The following is a 19,248-nucleotide window of genomic DNA, read 5'->3' on the forward strand; positions in this document are numbered from 1 at the left end:
GGATTGCAAGAAAATATTTTCAGATCATACATACATATATAAGATTAATATTGAGAATATATTTTAAAAATGCCACGTTGATACTTACACGGCCACTTGTTTTTACTTTTGTTGCATTTGGATGATGTGTCTTTGCCCAGAGCTTTATTTTGTACCCATATCTGTTTCTAATGTTACATTACCTATTTTTTACAAGATACCTTTGTTTTTTTCGAATCCAACTTATAGTCTCTGTTGATAGAATTTTACCTCTATTTATTGTAATAATGATTTATCTGATTGTATGCCTTCCATTTGATGTTCACGATTTAGCTCTTTTTATTTTCTGCCTTTTCTTTATATATTTTGATTGGATGGATGAAATTTTGGCCCATTGTTTCTATTCTGCACCCCATTTTTTCTGTTTTTTCCTGAGATGATTAGAAATGTTTTATCATAGGACATTATTAATTTTCTCTGTAGTGGCCTCTTGATCACACTGTTACATTGTCCTTTTTTGTAATTATATATATTTTGCAAGAAGTATTACTGAACAGTATTTTCCTATTGAGGATTTCTCGTGAAATTCATTTTACATTTATTTGGACTACTTCTGGTATTTCTCTCAAAGACTGAGATACTCTCTGCAAGTGCTTTTATTTCTGGAAATGTCTCTCTCGTCCTGACAGAAGAGTGGTCTTTTAGTTGCTGTTTCTGACATCATTTCGCTTTCAGTACTACAAATGAAGAGTTTTCTCATTTCCGTCATTCTTTCTCTGAATACTCTGGTTTTTCACACTTAGAAGTGTTTTGTATTTACAAATTTATCCTATACATTCAATAATTTCCCCAGATTTGTTCATTGATTTAGTTCCTGTTTTCGTGTGTGGAGGAGTTTATGGCCTAGTTCTGTCAGCAGTGGGAGATGTGTTTGTGTGCTAAGGCCCCCAGTGCAGGTACAGGTGTGCCTAGGATTGGGACTCTTAGGATGTCTGATGGAGATACAGGCATGGAGGCCAGTCATGGGGATATGGGATTGATTGGTAGGGAGCCAGGACCATTAGAGTAGAGGAACTGAAGACTCTCTGATCAGGAATTGTAGGATGAATGATTCAGGGCTCGTGGGAATCAGTGAATCTGAGATTTCAGTAATGGCTTTGGGAGTAGAGTCACTGGGTAGCAATTGACACTTAGAGCAGATTAAAGAGTGAGAATGAGGAGTTAGGTACATGGGTTGATGATAACTTAAAAGGGCTGTGAAATCAGATAGTATGATAATGTAATAATAAGACAGTATGTCCTTTAGATATTTTATAAAATATTTAAGCAATCCACAATTATTGGATATTTAAATTATTTTTTTCTTGGCAACCACTATGTTGGATAATCTAATCTTTCTTTTTTATTAACCATGTTATGGTAAAACTTTTGCACTTAAATCTTTGTACAATATGCTATGATGGGATGATATTTTAATGTTGTAGCTCTAGAGATAAATTTTTGAGTAAGGTACATGGGCACTAACTGATGTATGTGTGCATGGGTGACACTGGCACACTTCCTTCTCCCATCTGTACCTCTGCCCATCTGTTTTCTCAGATCTCTGCCCCTTTGTCCGAAGAGCCAAAAATGACCAAGACCTTGGTAAGTTCTTATTTGTTCATATATGTATTTGTTACTTTCTTTTACTTTTAGTGGATTTAGGAGACATCTAACAATCTCTATAGTAAGATGACAAGACTAGATAAATAAAAACTAAGATCAGAGAAAATGAAGAAGAGACTGTCAACCCCAGGTCAAGTTTAGAATATATGGTCTGACATGGTTATGAACTTTGAAATGTTAAATTGTCTCTGATCTTCCTGAAAGACATAGCAATAATGGAAATTGGATACATGGTTTATACTATTAACAAGTGATTTATCATGGTTCTTGATGTTTGAGAAATTTTTTGAGAGATCTTCAGATGGATAATGACAGAACAGTCTTCAACAGTAACCCTGTTGAAAGTGCACCAACAGGCCAGACATGGTGGCTCACACCTGTAATTCCAGCACTTTGGGAGGCCAAGGTGGGTGGATCACCTGAGGTCAGGAGTTTGAGACCAACCTGGCCAACATGGTGAAAACCCGTCTCCACTACAAATACCAAATTTAGTTAGGCGTGGTGGTGGGTACCTGTAATCGCAGCTACTCAGAAGGCTGAGGCGGGATAATTGCTTGAACCTGGAAGTTGGAGGTTGCAGTGAGTGGAGATCGTGCCATTGCACTCCAGCCTGGGCGACAAGAGCAAAACTCTGTCTCAAGGAAAAAAAAAAATAGAGAGATGGAGGGAGGGAGAGGGCACAAACAGTTTTTGTGTTTTTGTCTTAGAGAAAAGTGCTTCTGACACTTTACTTGCATTTGAATTCAGATTCTGATTTAGTAGATATGGGATGGAATATGAGAATTTTTTTTTTCTAGCTGCTGGAGATACATCCGTGGATCAGAAACATCAGTGAAAAATCCCTTTCCTTGTGGAACTTACATTTGAGTGGAATCTACTACAAATAATGCAAATAGAAAGAAAAACATATGCAAGTTACCCAGGCACTGCGTAGCGTAGTACCTGTCCTGTAGTTGTCAAATGAATGGATATATTATTCGTATTGTTGTTGTTGTACGGTAATTGAGCTTGGGGGTTTGAGCTGTCATCTTAAATGAGAACAGAAAGCTAAGCCAATAGGAGTGCTGTGCCAGTAAGAAAAGGGGACTACTCCATAAAGATTAGGAAGGGAAAAAGAGAAGAATGACATTAGGCCATCACCTATGGCCATGAGTTTTATTTGAAGTGAGCTGGACCTATTTTGTTTTCTTTATCTGACTGTCAGAGATACAGTTACCTCTAGGCACCTACTATGTGCCAGTTACTGTGTTAGGAATACTCAAGATGTATTCAATCATCTCATTACAGAAATTTTTTCTCCTAAAACTTCTCTAAAATGTTGCCAGAAAGAAATCAGTTACATAATAATGATTCATTGTTGCTTTTCATGTTTGAAAAGCTTTAGCTGAATATACTCAAAATCATCAAAGGGCTCTAGCAATGTGCTTTGTCTCTGCAATCATCTGGATTCTGCCAAGTATATAATTAAACACTATAAGCCACTGAAGCATATAAAAACAAGCACATTTTACCAAAATAAATGCCAAGGAATAGTATTTTTCAGTTCAATGAACATTATGAAGTGCCTAACATGGAACTGCTCTGCTAGGAAATGAAGGGATCATATTGAAGGGATGCAAAGCATATAGTTTCTACATTCCTGAACTTGTAATCTAGTAGTGGGATGAATCAAAGCTGCAGATCAATGACTGCCGTGGTAAGACCAAACAATGGAGAAATGCCAAATGTGGGTGAAGGGGAGAAGGAAAGAAAAGCACACTGCCATGTGTGTTCCTACGCAACTGTCTTGCATGCTCTGCTCATGTACCCCAAAACCTAAAATCCAATAAAAAATTAAAAAAAAAAAGACCAAACAATGCACGTTGATGAAATAATCATATCCAATGGCTTAAGAGAAGCAATAACCACACATAAGACCTCAAGGAAGAAGCAGCATTTCTGGCAGAACTTGAAGGAATAATATAAAATTGACAAGCGTTTGGGTTTGAAGTCGGAAGGCCATCTAAACAGAAGGCACATTATGAGCAAGGGAACAGAGCCTGAGGTACAGCACAAGGCACATTTGGGGAACAGCACATAATCCTCCTAGCTGAAATGTCTGAGAGATGCTTTCCACTCATTTTCCACCAATACAACACACAGTCATCTAATAGTGAACATCTATTGATTGTGCCTTCCCAGCACACATTTCCCCTTCCTCTGGATACAGCATCTGGGATTTCTGTTGGAGAAATACTATCTTCCCTATCTCAGTTCATGGGGTTGGGTATGGCTAAATCCCACTTCTCCAAGGCTAAGGAGGTGACCTAGGTCTGCCCAATCAGTTTCCTCCATCTCCTAGATAACTGATCCAAAGGTGGATATACAATTTAAGCCAGGCAATGAGGCTGAAGCCCAGAAACATTGCTCATACTATTTGGAAAAAGAAGCAAAACTATCTTTCCTGTAGGCCAGATAATGCTAAGGCAAGAACCTGAAAGTTTTTTTCCTAAGGAATTTGATCAGACCAATAAGAAAGAACAGAACAGCCTAGCCAGAAGCCTTTGGAGTAAAGCCCATGGAGGAGAAGACCCCAGCAGGCTCAGAGCCCCCAGCAGGTTTTTAATGCCTCATTCTTAAATATGCCAGAAAGCCAAGAATCATCAAAATTTTGAGGAATGTATTTAAGATGAGGTAAACATAAACAAAAAGAGAAATCTGGAAGAAACAGAAATTATACAGGGAGAAGGAAACTTTTAAAAATATATTAGTAATATCCTAATAGAGATTAACAAGATAGAGTAAAATGGCTAAAATGGAAAAGACTGACAGTACCAAGTACTGGTGCAGATACAGATAAACTGGAGCCCTCATATATTGCCAGTGGTGCAAATGGTACAGGTATTTTGGAAAATAATTTACATGTATCATATGACTCAGCAATCCCATTCCTAGATGTTTACCCAAGACAAATGGAAACATACAGACTTGTTCATGAATGTTCACAGTATCTTTCTTTGTAATAGCCAACAACTAGAAGAAAAAGAAACCTAATTTTCATCAACCAGTGCGTGGATAAACAAATTGTGGTATATCAACAACATAATGAAATCATACTCAGCAGTAACAAGCAACAACTACTGATACATGCAACACCAAGAATGTATCTCAGAATCCTTATGCTGAGTGAGAGAAGCTTGAAACAAAAAGGCAATGTGTTGTATGCTTCCATTTATATAACTTTCTGGAAAATGAAAAAATTTGGGGGCAGAAAGCAGATGAGTGGTTGCCAGGGGCTGAGGATAGGGGAGAGGTTTGACTACAAAGGGCTGCAAAAAACTATCTGGGGTGATGGGAATTTTCTATCTTGATTGTGATAGTGGTTACATGACTGTATATGTAACCACTGCATATGTATATGTATACAGTTTGATAAGGTTTGATCAACCAGGAGTGAGTTCTACTGTATATAAATTATACCTCAGTGTACCTAAGTTTAAAAAGATATAGTATCCATGAAACATAACTAGGATGCTATTTTTAAAAGAGAGGATCTTTGGAACATACAAACAAAAGTTTTGGAAAATTTAAAATAATGGTAGAACTGAAAATCCGAATGGAAGGAATGAAAGATTAAGTCAAGGAAATTTCCCAGAGAGTAGAACAAAATAAAGAGATCAAAAATTGGGAAGGAGAAGGGGAAATAGAATAATTAAAGGATCAGTTCAGCAGGAACAATAACCAGAATGCTTGCTAAATAGTAATTCAAAAACTTTTCCAGAATTAAAGGGCACAAGTGTTCAGACTGCAAGTGTCCATCAGGTGTTCAACATAATAGAGATAGAGTCCCACACTGAGATCCATTATGGTAAAACAGAGGAACACTGAAGGCACGTCAAAGGTCCTAAAAGCGTCTAGAGAAGAAAACGGAAACACAATGGATTAAAAATTGGATTTCTCAAGTTCAATATAATATCTATAACACAGTGGAGCAATGTCCTCAAACTTCTGAAGGAAAATCATATCCAACTTAGATTTCCATATCAGACAAATATTAATCAAGGGTGAGTACAGAATAAAAGACCTTTTCAGATACACAATGACTCAAAATATTTACCTACTATGAGCTTTCTCTCACTGAGTTCTTGGAGAATGTGTTCCTCCAAATTGTAAGAATAAATCAAGGTGGCAGACAAAGAAACCAGTAAATAGGACATTTAACATAAGACATGTGTAAAAACAATTGCTACCATGATGATAAAGGGAGAGTCCATGATGACAGCATGCTCAGAGAGCAACCAGTGTAGAGTGGGGCAGACCAAAGCCTCCAGGAAAATGAAGTGAAGGAAGATTTAGACACTGGGGGAGAGCTTGAGGATTAAGAGTGGTAAATACACTTGATTAAAACCAAGCAATGAGAAAACAAGGCAATTGCTATTTCCAAGGAAATAAAAAAGTTGTACTGTAAAGGAAATATAATTCTAGCATATTGCATGGCTCAGCAGTGTTTTGGTAATGTAAACACTAGATACTGATCTTGCCAAACTGATGATCTAATTAAGGAAGCATGCTTGGATTTGGTGGGTGGAGAGGGTGAAAAAGAGCTACAGTTCCCATTTTTATAGTATGAATTCAGTAATGCTCAAAACTGAAAAATCAACAAGGGTCTGTATATTTATAATATTTAATGATAGGGAGATAAATGCAAAAAAGAAAGGGCTGAAAAAAATGAAAAAGTTTAACTCTGGAAGGTAAGAAATTGGGGATAGACAGGAGTTGGGTAAGATTCTTTTCATAATAAATCTTGACTCTTTACTTGACTGTTTATGCCATGCATATGATCAAATAAATAACGCTTTTACTGTACTCCACACTCATACATGCATAGCCTCAAACTCATTTTTTCAACATTTTTCATTTACATCAAAAGACAGAAATGAGCCCTGAAGTTTTCCAGAGCGTTCCAAATATGTGAACACACACATGTTGTATGAATATCTATGAATCCAACTTTCCTCTTAACCTCCAAAACCCAACATGTGTAGAGGTTGCCTCCTGATTTGGAGAAAACCATGAACTTACCTCCATGCAGCGCATCAACTCGAATCTTCAATTGGCTGGGCCCAGTCAGCAAGCTCTTGATGGCATGAAAGTCAAAGACAGTCCAAAGGAGGTTGAGATAGATATCCAATGGGTCCACCATCTCTACTAAAGATAGAAAAACAAAGGAAAATGTCATCGACTGTACCCATGAAAGACACTTGGAAGCATAAAAAGAATCACTACCTTAGCAGTATGAAATTTTGATCATAAGCTTATCATATCCCCACACATGATGTGGGAAGTAAAGTACCCATTTGTTGACAAAAATCACAGATCAAGGCACAATCAAGATACTACAAACTTTTCAGGTGCTCAATGAGTGTAAATTATACCAAGCTATAAATTCTTTGCAAGGGAAAAAACCGCAAGAATATATTAAGATAAAAATGTACCCTGTTACTCCTGCCCTCACTTCCCCTCCCCCCAAAAATGCACATAGCACACATCTCAATACTTAGAGGCATTTTGGCATATCCAGTTGCCTTTCCTGTGAGGGTTGGCCAAAGACTGACTGACTCAGTATGAAGCAAATCAGCAAGTGACCTCAGTAGTGACCCCTATTTTCCAAATGCCATTGTTCCTACGAGATTCAAGTGCAGAACTGGTGATGAGTATATTCCTGAGTTTGCATGAAATGTCTTTCATGCCCAAACTGGCACCCAATTTATAAGTGAATGGCAAATATCTAGAAATTCTCATTAAACACAAATGTCCTCCAGTTTCTAGTACTACCCAGTAACCAGGAATCCAAAAAGTTTTATTCATTTCTTTGACATACCAAAAAGCTCAAAATACATTACATTTTTCATACTTGTCAATCAGTATATAATTAATGCTCAGAAAGTACTTTCCCAAGAAGTAGTAAATATTCAATTCTTTAGGTGCTAAAATTTATCCAGCAGCCCTGCTTTTTAAATTCATAGCTAAATTTTGAAACTTATGTATATTGCTTTCAAATTTTTCAAATACATACTACTTTGGAATTCTGAAATACTTTCAAACTTGCACTGAAGATATTACCAAAGATGGTACACTTTCAGTAATTTTTAGTAAATCCAGGTGTGGTAGTTAATGGATGACACCTTAATATGCCATATAATATTATCCCTTCATCTGGTCAAATACATATCTAAAAATATTTTTTCTTGCACTTAAGTCAATGTAATCTATGTGTTCATTCAAATATAATTATATTTGTAACATGGATACTTTTTAATTATCTTTTCACATGAGCGTAATAATCTATAATTAAAGTGTACACCTAACAATGGTTAAAACAGTAAATTTTGTTATGTATATTTTGCCACCATAAAAAATTAATCTGTAGGCTAAAAGGTTATGCCCTGAGTACTCAGGAAGTTTTACTCACTCTACATTATAGGATAATATTTTCTGACAATTCCTTGTTCTTCAGTTCTTGAACCAATTGCCTAAATACATTTGGTATTTACAGCAGATAACATACAGTACCAAACAAACATGAAAAAGGAGGGAGCAAGAAAAATTCACATCAAGTAGTTCTTGCACGTGACACTTTAAAGTGAAATGTAAAGGACTTACTTGTTTTCAATTAACGCAAGCTTTACTTAACACTTGAACCAGTGAAACTATAGCACATAAATTATCCCAAACGATTATCTCCATATTCTTGGAAGCCAGGGAATCCCTCCACCCATGTCCTGGAATCGCTAAAATTTTAGAAACCTCATACAAATAGCAATGTGGCTGCCACAATGAGCCTGAATGAGAGCTCATGAAGATTCAAGTCTCTTGGACAACTATAAAAATTGTGAAGATAGCAAAAATAAGCCAGTCCTTCTAAGCATATGTAATCAGCATATTGAAATAATTTTGCTTAATATAACGTATCCCTTGTTTTCAATTGTCCAGCCATCCCATGTGTGTGCATGTATATGCCTGAGCATTCTTCCAGCTAGATTAACAAAAGCAGGCACTGTTGCTTCCAGTGAGCATCATGGCTCTCTATCAATTTCTGCTCACTACCTAAGCAACTGACTCAAACTTCTCAAGAAAGATTTGGTAATATTGGGCCAATACTGTGACCCCCACACAATCCATTTTAAGCTTTTCTCTGTCTCCGAAATATCACATGGACATGAACCAGATATTTCATCTTTTTGACTAAGTTAAATACTTCTAAAATGAGGATACTATCTTAACACAAACTGTATTCAAGCTTATAGGAACACTAAAAAAGAGAATATGTTAGATCTATTGCTATTAGATGCCTTCTAGGAAAGAGCAACAGGATAAAATGAGAGGAAAAATGATGTGCACATACATGGTATTAATATTGTCATTATATGGTTTAAAATTAACCTACAAAATGAAATGCTATTTTCTGAGTACTGTAGAAGTTGTATTTGCTTTACAATATAAGATAATAATTTTGACAATATCATTTGGTTCTTTAATTTTTGTATCACTTGCCTAAATATATTGGGTAGTTACTGACTTCCTTTGCAAAATCTCCTAACACAGTTCTTGGTATAGGGCAGGTGATCAATAATTATGCATTCAATAAGCTGATACATGACCCCATTGACTTGTTGTTTTTCTTCTTAACTAGCTAAGGCATTCCAGCATCTTCACCTTAACTGCTTAGACAAGTTTTGGCAATTTGCAGCCTATTCTTGGAATGCTATAATGGAGTCAACCATAAAACTTTTCCTATGTTGAAAATGATATTAAGTTTGGTAAGTGGTTTTTGAAAGTTTCCAGTTCTGAATATCTTGGCTGCTCTCATGTCTTCTCTCTACGCCATGTTCAATTTACACATATTTATCAAGAGCCACCCCTGAGATTGACAATGCAATAATTTTTATGAGTGTACTTTCCTACAGAAACCAGTCAGCCCCATCCACGTGGTTATTCTGACTTGTTGAAATAAAATCTGTTACCTCTGAATGCTTTGAATTTATTCTCTAGGTCAAATTCTTGTCTTCCTAGTCAAGATAGGTCAATTTAGAGATCAGGACATATAGCATATTTCTCTTTTGTTTTGCTGATCTGGTAGATTTTGTCTGAGACAACATCTGGTGCAGGACCTAAAATTTGAACACCAAATATACGTTTTTAAAAGTCTCATGAATTGCAAACAGAGAAATATTACGATCCTCCTCCACCAGGCAGAGCAAGATTCATTTGTTCTCTTAACAATGATCAATGGTTCACAGTTCAATTAGCCTTGATATTTTTTACACTGTACTCATCCGCTATGGGGGAAATTTGGTTAGCTCACCTGTCCTGTGTAGACCAACAACTCACATGTTTGTTTGTTTGCTTTAATCCACTTCTAAGCAATGACACATCTTTCCTAAAAATAGCTTCACACCTGCCAGGGAGACCCGGTTACATAATCAGCTTTATTCAGGCAATGAGACACAAACAGGATATGCATTTGACAGAAGTGAGGGATTCCAGATTTATACTGCAGTTTCATTTCCCCAGTGCACCTAGAGGAAACCACTTTCTATTCCTAGCTCTACTGCCTAATTGATTTCTGAGCTTAGCAGGGCAAGTTAATTATTTTCCCCAACTCGAAATCTCTAGCCACTTCCCAGTTTCTAAAATGAAGCTCAACTAAAAATACATGATGCATTTTCTCAGAAGGTCAAATTGACACGTAGTATTAGCCTTTAAATAAATTAAACATGAAATCAACACTTGTTCACCTTTTGGGGTTTTGCTCTTTTTTACTTTGTATAACTTAATGCAAGCCATTTTAGGTTTTTTTCTTTGTGTTTTGGGGTTGTTTGGGACACAAGCAAATAGATTGAAAGATCTAAGGTATAAATGACAGACAGCTTTCTGTATGAATCTTACTTGTCAACTATACTGTAACTTTCTACTAAACAAAGATTAAATAATCTTAATCCATAGAACTGCACTGTCCAATACAATAGTTACTAGCCATATTTTGTTGAGCACTTTAAATGTGGCTAGTCAAGTTGAAGTGTGCTGCAATTGTAAATGCACACCAAATTTTGAAGTTTGTAGAAAAGTGTAGTAGATTGAATTAATAATTTTTATATCAATGATGTGGTATAATAATGTAGATATAGTAAGTTAAATAAAATACATTGTGAATTTCACTTGTTTTAGATCTCTTTTTTTTTTTTCTTCTGGAGATGGAGTCTTGCTCTGTCTTCCAGGCTGGAGTGCAAGGGCACAGTTTGCCTCCCAACTTCAAGCACTTCTCCGGCCTCTGCCTCCTGAGTAACTAGGATTACAGATACCCGCCACCATGCCCAGCTAATTTTTGTATTTTTTAGTAGAGATGGAGATTTCACCATGTTGGCCAGGCTGGTCTTGAACTCCTGACCTCGTGATCTGCCTGCCTTGGCCTCCCAAAGTGGTGGGATTACAGGTGCGAGCCACTGCACCTGACCGAATTTCACTTTTTTTAATGTGGCTACTTAAAAATTTAAAATATGTACGTGACTCACAATATTTTCCTGTTGGACAGCACCGTCTTAGAGTGTAGCACCATCACCATATCCCAATAGATGCTCATAAAAAAGAATAGCAAGAGTCCTATGTATTAAGTGGAAGAGAAGACAGCTCAGAAGTTTACCAACAACTTTCTTATTGTGTAGGAAAAGTGAAGACCTCAAAGAAATAAACATAGCCCTTTGTTTCACTTCTTACCATATTTTACCCTTCACAAAACTTAAAGAATAGGTAGTCTTGTTTAGTTTTTGCATTACTTTGTGCTTGCTAGATTACAATGCATGAATATCTTTCTACAACCCAGGCACCACACTATGTTCTTTAGCTGTGTCCATCATTTTCAAGTCCCTTAATTTTAATACCAAAGCACACTGGTTTCCAAAAGTAAAATAAGTGCTGTCTCTCTAGATAATTGTCTATGATGCCATTCAGCCATCCATGTTGATAACTTCAGAGTTCACCAACAACTTCTGAATTCCTTGTCAATTTCCAAGTTCCTTAATATCTTCCACTTGACTTTCATCATATGTACCCCAAAACTATGTACAATTATAAGATATATTGAAATAAGTGTTTTTTAAAGGATATGGCAAATCTATAGGCACTCATATGAAAACAAATTTTAAAATGCTAATAAAAGAATATCCAAACAGATTTTAAAGTGCATAAAATAAATAAATGGAAAATGGAAAAGCTACAAGGCTTTTTAACTTGCTGTAGTTCCATTTATTTGTTTTTGCTTTTGTAGCCTGAGCTTTTGATGTGATATCCAAGAAATCACTGCCAAGGCCAATGTCAAATAACTTTTTCCCTATGTTCTCTTCTAGGAGTTTTATGGTTTCAGATCTTACATTTAGGTCTTCTATTCATTTTGAGTTTATTTCTATGTATAGTGCAAGATAAGCGTCCAATTTCATTCTTTTGCATTTTCATTTTCCCAGCCATCATTTACTGAAGAGGTTTTGTTTTTTTCTTTCTCCCTTATGTCCTCTTGGTTCCCTGGTTCAAAATTAGTTGACTATGTATGTTTTGATTTATTTCTGGGCTCTTTATTCTGTTCCAGTGGTCTGTGTTTCTGTTTTTATGTCAGTACCGTAGTGTTTTGATTACTTTAGCTTTGTAATTTAATTTTAAATTAGCAAGTGTGGTACCTCCAACTTTTCTTTTTCCTCAGCATTACTTAGTTTTTTTTTTTGTGGCTTCATACAAATTTTAGTATTGTTTGTGCATTTCCATGAAGGATGTTATTGGAATTTTGATAAGGGTTGCATTAAATCTGTATATTGTTTTGGGTAGTGTGAATGTTCTTATAATATTAGTGCTTTTGATCCATGATTCATGAACACAGGATTTTTTCCATTTATTTGCATCTTGTACAATCTCTTTCATTAATCTTTTGTAGTTTTCAATCTACAAATCTTTCATCTCCTTGAATAAATTTGTTTCTAAGTAGTTTTTTATGTTATCATAAATGGGATTCTTTTCTTGATTCTTTTCAGCTGGGTCATTGTTTCTGTATAGAAAGGCTACTGATGTTTGTATGTTGATTTTATATCATGCAACTTACTGAATTCATTAGTTCTGAGAGAGAGAGAGAGAGAGAGATCTTTGGGATTTTCTATATATAGAAATTTCAAATCCCTATATATGACATGATCTATATATAGGATCATGTCATCTGTAAATAGAGATAATTTTACTTCTTCCTTTCCAATTGGGATGATTTTATTTATTTTTCATGTCTGATTGCTCTTGCTAGTACTTCCAATACTATGTTGAATAGAAATAGCAAGAGTGGGCATCCCTGCCATGTACTAGATTGTGGAAATTTTTTCAGTTGTTCCCAACTGATTATGATGTGAGCTGTTGGTTTCTCATAAAAGGTCTTTATTATGTAGAGAAACTTTCCTTCTATACCTAAAATGCTAAGAGTCTTTGTCAAGAAAGAATGCTGAACTTTGTCAAATGCCTTTCCTGTACCAATTGAGATGATCATGTGGTTTTTATCTTTCATTCTGTTAAGTCAGTTTTTGCATGTCAGGGATAAATCCCACTTGGTCATGATGCATAATTTCTTTGATGTGTCACTGAATTTGGTTTTCATCAATATTTATCAGAGATATTGGCCTGAAGTTTTATTTTCTTAACATATGTTGTCTGGCTTAGGTATCAAGGTGATGCTGACCTCATAAAATGTGTTTGTAAGTATTTCCCGTAGCTCTAATTTTTGGAAGAGTCTAACAAGTATCGATAATAATTATTCTTTGAAGGTTTGATAAAATTCAGCCATGAAGCCATCTGGTCCTAGGCTTTTCTATTTTGGAAAGTTTTTCATCACTTCCTTAACTTCTTTATTTGTTGTTGGAGTGTTTAAACTTCCTGTTTCTTCCCAATTCAATCTTGATAGGTTATTTTTTCTAGAAATTTATCCATTTCTTCTAGGTTCTCTAATTTGTTAGCATAAAATTGTTCATCATAATCCCTTATGATCATTTTGATTTCTGAGGTATCTATTGCAATATCTCAGCTTTCATTTCTGATTTTATTTATTTGAGTCTGCTTTTTTTAGTCAGTCTAGCTAGGAGTTTGTAGATTTTGTTTATTTTTTTCAAAGAACCAACTTTTGATTTTATTTATATTTTCTGTAGTTTATCTATACTACATTTTATTTACTTCTGTTCTAATCTTCATTATTTCCTTCCTTTTGCTCACGTTGGGCTTAGTTTATTCTTTCTTTAGCTCCTTGGGGTATAATCTTAGTCTATTTATTTAGATTTTTTTTCTTTTTTTAATGTAGGCATTTCTTGCTATGAACTTCTCTCTTAGAACTGACTTTGCTGCATACTGTAGGTTTTGATACATTGTATTTCCATTGTCATTAATCTCAAAATATTTTTTAATTTCCCTCTTGATTTCTTCTTTGACCCATCTTTGATGCATTAGTTCTTCATAAGCATGTTAATTTCCACATATTTGCAAATTTTCCAAGATTCCTCCTGTTACTGATTTTCAGCTTCATAGTATTGTTAGAAATAATACTAGACGGCCAGGCGCGGTGGCTCATGCCTATAATCCCAGCACTTTAGGAGGCCAAGGCAGATGGATCACGAGGTCAAGAGATCGAGACCATCCTGGTCAATGAGGTGAAACCCCGTCTCTACTAAAAATACAAAAATTAGCTGGGCATGGTGGCGCGTGCCTGTAATCCCAGCTACTCGGGAGGGTGAGGCAAAATAATTGCTTGAACCCAGAAGGCGGAGGTTGCGGTGAGTCGAGATCATGCCATTGCACTCCAGTCTGGGTAACAACAGCAAAACTCCGTCTCAAAAAAAAAATAATACTAGACATGATTTTAATCTTTTTGAATTTGTTAAGATTTATTTTGTGGCCTGACATATAGTCTATCCTGGAGAATGTTCCATGTATGCTAGATAAGAATGTGTATTCTGCTGCTGTTGGATGAAAAGTTCTATATAGGTCTAGTAGGTCCATTTGGTCTAAAGTGTAGTTCAAATTTAGTGTTGTCTTGTTAATTTTTTTGGCTGGTTGATCTCTCCATTGTTGCAAGTGAGGTACTGAAGTCCCCAACTATTGTTATATTGCTGTATTTCTTCCTTCATGTCCATTAATATTTGCTTTACATATTTAAGTGCTTCCATGTTGGATTCATATGTATTTACAATTGTTATGTCCTCTTAATAAGTTGACCACTTTATCATTAAATCATGACCTTCTTTGTCTCTTGGAACAGCTTTTTACTGAAGTCTGTTTTATCTGATATAAGTACAGGCATCCCTGCTCTCTTTTGGTAACTCTTTTCATGGAATATCTCCTTCTTTTCTTTTTTATTTAAAAAAATTAATAATTTTAATTATTTTAAAAAAATAAATAATTTAATTTTAAATAAAATAAAAACATAAAAAGTATTCCTCCACTTTTTATTTTTTTGTTTTATTTTATTTTTTTATTGCATTTTAGGTTTTGGGGTACATTTGTAGAACATGCAAGATAGTTGCATAGGTACACACATGGCAATGTGTTTTGCTGCCTTCCTGCCCTTCACCCACATTTGGCATTTCTCTCCATGCTATCCCTCCCCAGCTCTCCCCCTGCTGTCCCTCCCCTATATCCCCCAATAGACCCCAGTGTGTAGTGCTCCCTTTCCTGTGTCCATGTGTTCTCATTGTTCATCACCTGCCTATGAGTGAGAATATGCAGTATTTCATTTTCTGTTCTTGTGTCAGTTTGCTGAGAATGATGTTCTCCAGATTCATGCATGTCCCTACAGAGGACACGAACTCATCATTTTTTATTGTGGCATAATATTCCATGGTGTATATGTGCCACATTTTCCCAGTCCAGTCTATCATTGATGGGCATTTGGGTTAGTTCCAGGTCTTTGCTATTGTAAACAGTGCTGCAATGAACATTCGTGTGCATGTGTCTTTATAGTAGAACGATTTATAGTCCTTTGGATATATACCAGTAATGGGATTGTTGGGTCAAATGGAATTTCTATTTCTAGGTCCTTGAGGAATCTCCACGCTGTCTTCCATGATGGTTGAACTGATTTACACTCCCACCAGCAGTGTAAAAGTGTTCCTATTTCTCCACATCCTCTCCAGCATCTGTTGTCTCCAGATTTTTTAATGCACTCCATTCTAACTGGCGTGAGATGGTATCTCCATGTGGTTTTGATTTGCATCTCTCTAACGACCAGTGATGATGAGCATTTTTTCATATGTTTGTTGGCCTCATGTATGTCTTCTTTTGTAAAGTGTCTGTTCATATCCTTTGCCCATTTTTGAATGGGCTTGTTTGTTTTTTTCCTGTAAATATGTTTGAGTTCTTTGTAAATTCTGGATATCAGCCCTTTGTCAGATGGGTAAACTGCAAAAATTTTTTCCCATTCTGTTGGTTGCCGATTCACTCTAGTGACTGTTTCTTTTGCTGTGCAGAAGCTGTGGAGTTTGATTAGGTCCCATTTGTCTATTTTGGCTTTTGTTGCCAATGCTTCTGATGTTTTGGTCATGAAGTCCCTGCCAACTCCTATGTCCTGAATGGTTTTGCCTAGATGTTCTTCTAGGGTTTTTGTGATGCCAGGTCTTATGTTTAAGTCTTTAATCCATCTGGAGTTAATTTTAATGTGAGGTGTCAGGAAGGGGTCCAGTTTCTGCTTTCTGCACATGGCTAGCCAGTTTTCCCAACACCATTTATTAAACAGGGAGTCCTTTCCCCATTGCTTGTTTTTGTCAGGTTTATCAAAGATTGTATGGTTGTAGATATGTTGTGTTGTCTCCGATACCTCTGTTCTGTTCCATTGGTCATTATCTCTGTTTTGGTACCAGTACTGTGCTGTTTTGATTACTGTAGCCTTGTAGTATAGTTTGAAGTCCGGTAGTGTGATGCCTCCCACTGTGTTCTTTTTGCTTGGAATTAACTTGTCTATGTGGGCTCTCTTGGTTCCATATGAAGTTCATGGTGGTTTTTTCCAGTTCTGTGAAGAAACTTAGTGATAGCTTGATGGGGATAGCATTGAGTCTGTAAATTACTTTGGGCAGTATGGCCATTTTCACGATATTGATTCTTCCTAACCCTGAACATGGAATGTTTCTCCATCTGTTTGTGTCCTCTCTCTTATTTTGTTGAGCAGTGGTTTGTAGTTTTCCTTGAAGAGGTCCCTTACACCCCTTGTAAGTTGTATTTCTAGGTATCTTATTCTCTTTGTAGCAATTGTGAATGGCAGTTTGTTTTTGACTTGGCTCTCTTTAAGTCTGTTATTGTTGTATAGGAATGCTTGTGATTTTTGCACATTGATTTTCTATCCTGAGACTTTGCTGAAGTTGCTTATCAGTTTCAGGAGTTTTTGGGCTGAGACGATGGGGTCTTCTAGATATACTATCATGTCGTCTGCAAATAGAGACAATTTGGCTTCCTCCTTTCCTACTTGAATACTCTTTTTTTTTTCTTGCCTGATTGCTCTGGCTAGAACTTCCAGTACTATATTGAATAGGACTGGTGAAAGAGGGCATCCTTGTCTAGTGCCAGATTTTAAAGGAAATGCTTCCAGTTTTTGCCCATTCAGTATGATATTGGCTGTTGGTGTGTCGTAAATAGCTTTTATTATTTTGAGATATGTTCCATCAATACCGAGTTTATTGAGGGTTGTTAGCATAAAGGGCTGTTCTGTTTTGTCAAATGCCTTCTCTGCGTCAATTGAGATAATCATGTGATTTTTGTTTTTGGTTCTGTTTATGTGGTGAATTATGTTAATAGACTTGCATATGTTGAACCAGCCTTGCATCCCCAGGATGAATCCTACTTGATCATGATGGATAAGCTTTTTGATGTGCTGTTGCAATCGGCTTGCCAGTATTTTATTGAAGATTTTTGCATCTATGTTCATCATGGATATTGGCCTGAAGTTTTCTTTTCTTATTGAGTCTCTGCCGGGTTTTGGTATCAGGATGATGTTGGTCTCATAAAATGATTTGGGAAGGATTCCCTCTTTTTGGATTATTTGGAATAGTTTCAGAAGGAATGATACCAGCTCCTCTTTATGTGTCTGGTAGAACTCGGCTGTGAACCCATCTGGACCTGGGCTTTTTTTGTCTGGCAGGTTCTTAATTGCTGCCTCAAATTCAGACCTTGTTATTGGTCTATTCATAGTTTCAGCTTCCTCCTGGTTTAGGCTTGGGAGGACACAGGTGTCCAGAAATTTATCTATTTCTTCCAGGTTTACTAGTTTATGTGCCTAGAGTAGTTTGTAATATTCTCTGATGATGGTTTGAATTTCTGTGGAATCTGTGGTGATTTCCCCTTTATCGTTTTTTATTGAATCTATTTGGTTATTCTCTCTTTTCTTTTTTATCAGTCTGGCTAGTGGTCTATTTTTTTGATCTTTTCAAAAAACCAGCTCTTGGATTTACTGATTTTTTTCAAGGGTTTTTTGTGTCTCTATCTCCTTCAGTTCTGCTCTGATCTTAGTTATTTTTTGTCTTCTGCTAGGTTTTGAGTTTTTTTGATTTTGCTCCTCTAGCTCTTTCAATTTTGATGATAGGGTGTCAATTTTGGATCTCTCCGCTCTTCTCATGTGGGCACTTATTGCTATATATTTTCCTCTAGAGACTGCTTTGAATGTGCCCCAGAGATTCTGGTATGTTGCATCTTCGTTCTCATTGGTTTTGAAGAACTTCTTTATTTCTGCCTTCATTTCATTGTTTATCCAATCAACATTCAAGAGCCAGTTGTTCAGTTTCCATGAAGCTGTGCGGTTCTGAGTTAGTTTCTGAATTCTGAGTTCTAACCTGATTGCACTATAGTCTGAGAGACTGTTTGTTATGATTTCTGTTCTTTTGCTTTTGCTGAGGAGTGCTTTACTTCCAATCATGTGGTCAATTTTAGAGTAGGTGTGATGTGGTGCTGAGAAGAATGTATATTCTGTGGATTTGGGGTGGAGAGTTCTGTAAATGTCTATCAGGTTTGCTTGTTCCAGGTCTGCGTTCAAGCCCTGGATATCCTTGTTGATTTTCTGTCTGGTTGATCTGTCTAATATTGACAGTGGAGTGTTAAAGTATCCCACTATTATTGTGTGGGAGTCTAAGTCTCTTTGTGAGTCATTAAGAATTTGCCTTATACATCTGGGTACTCCTGTATTGGATCCATATATATTTTGGATCATTAGCTCTTCTTATTGTATCGATCCTTTGACCATTATGTAATGACCTTCTTTGTCTCTTTTGATCTTCATTGCTTTAAAGTCTATTTTATCAGAGATGAGAATTGCAACTCCTGTTTTTTTTTTTTTTGCTTTCCATTTGCTTGGTAAATCTTCCTCCCTCCCTTAATTTTGAGCCTTTGTGTATCCTTGCATGTGAGATGGGTTTCCTGGATACAGCACACTGATGGGTTTTGGCTTTTTATTCAATTTGCCAGTCTGTGTCTTTTGATTGGTGCATTTAGCCCATTTACATTTAGGGTTAATATTGTTATGTGTGAATTTGATCCTGCCATTTTGATGCTAGCTGGCTGTTTTGCCTGTTAGTTGAT

The 19,248-nt window shown here is 36.2% G+C and overlaps 1 pseudogene across 1 annotated transcript in view; it reads right to left on the reverse strand.

Annotated features, from left to right (window-relative positions):
* Positions 1-2,838: 2,838 nt before the first annotated feature.
* Positions 2,839-19,248, reverse strand: part of LOC103792971 (phosphoglucomutase-like protein 5) — a 39,317-nt pseudogene continuing 22,907 nt past the window's right edge. Inside the window, exons 3-4 of the transcript XR_013533506.1 lie at positions 9,648-9,794; positions 2,839-6,831 (exon numbers count right to left, since the gene is read on the reverse strand). The product of XR_013533506.1 is annotated as a phosphoglucomutase-like protein 5 (transcript). The remainder of the gene's footprint in view (positions 6,832-9,647; positions 9,795-19,248) is intronic.

This window comes from Callithrix jacchus, chromosome 1 (genome assembly GCF_049354715.1).
Source record: "Callithrix jacchus isolate 240 chromosome 1, calJac240_pri, whole genome shotgun sequence".
Lineage (NCBI taxonomy): Eukaryota > Metazoa > Chordata > Mammalia > Primates > Cebidae > Callithrix > Callithrix jacchus.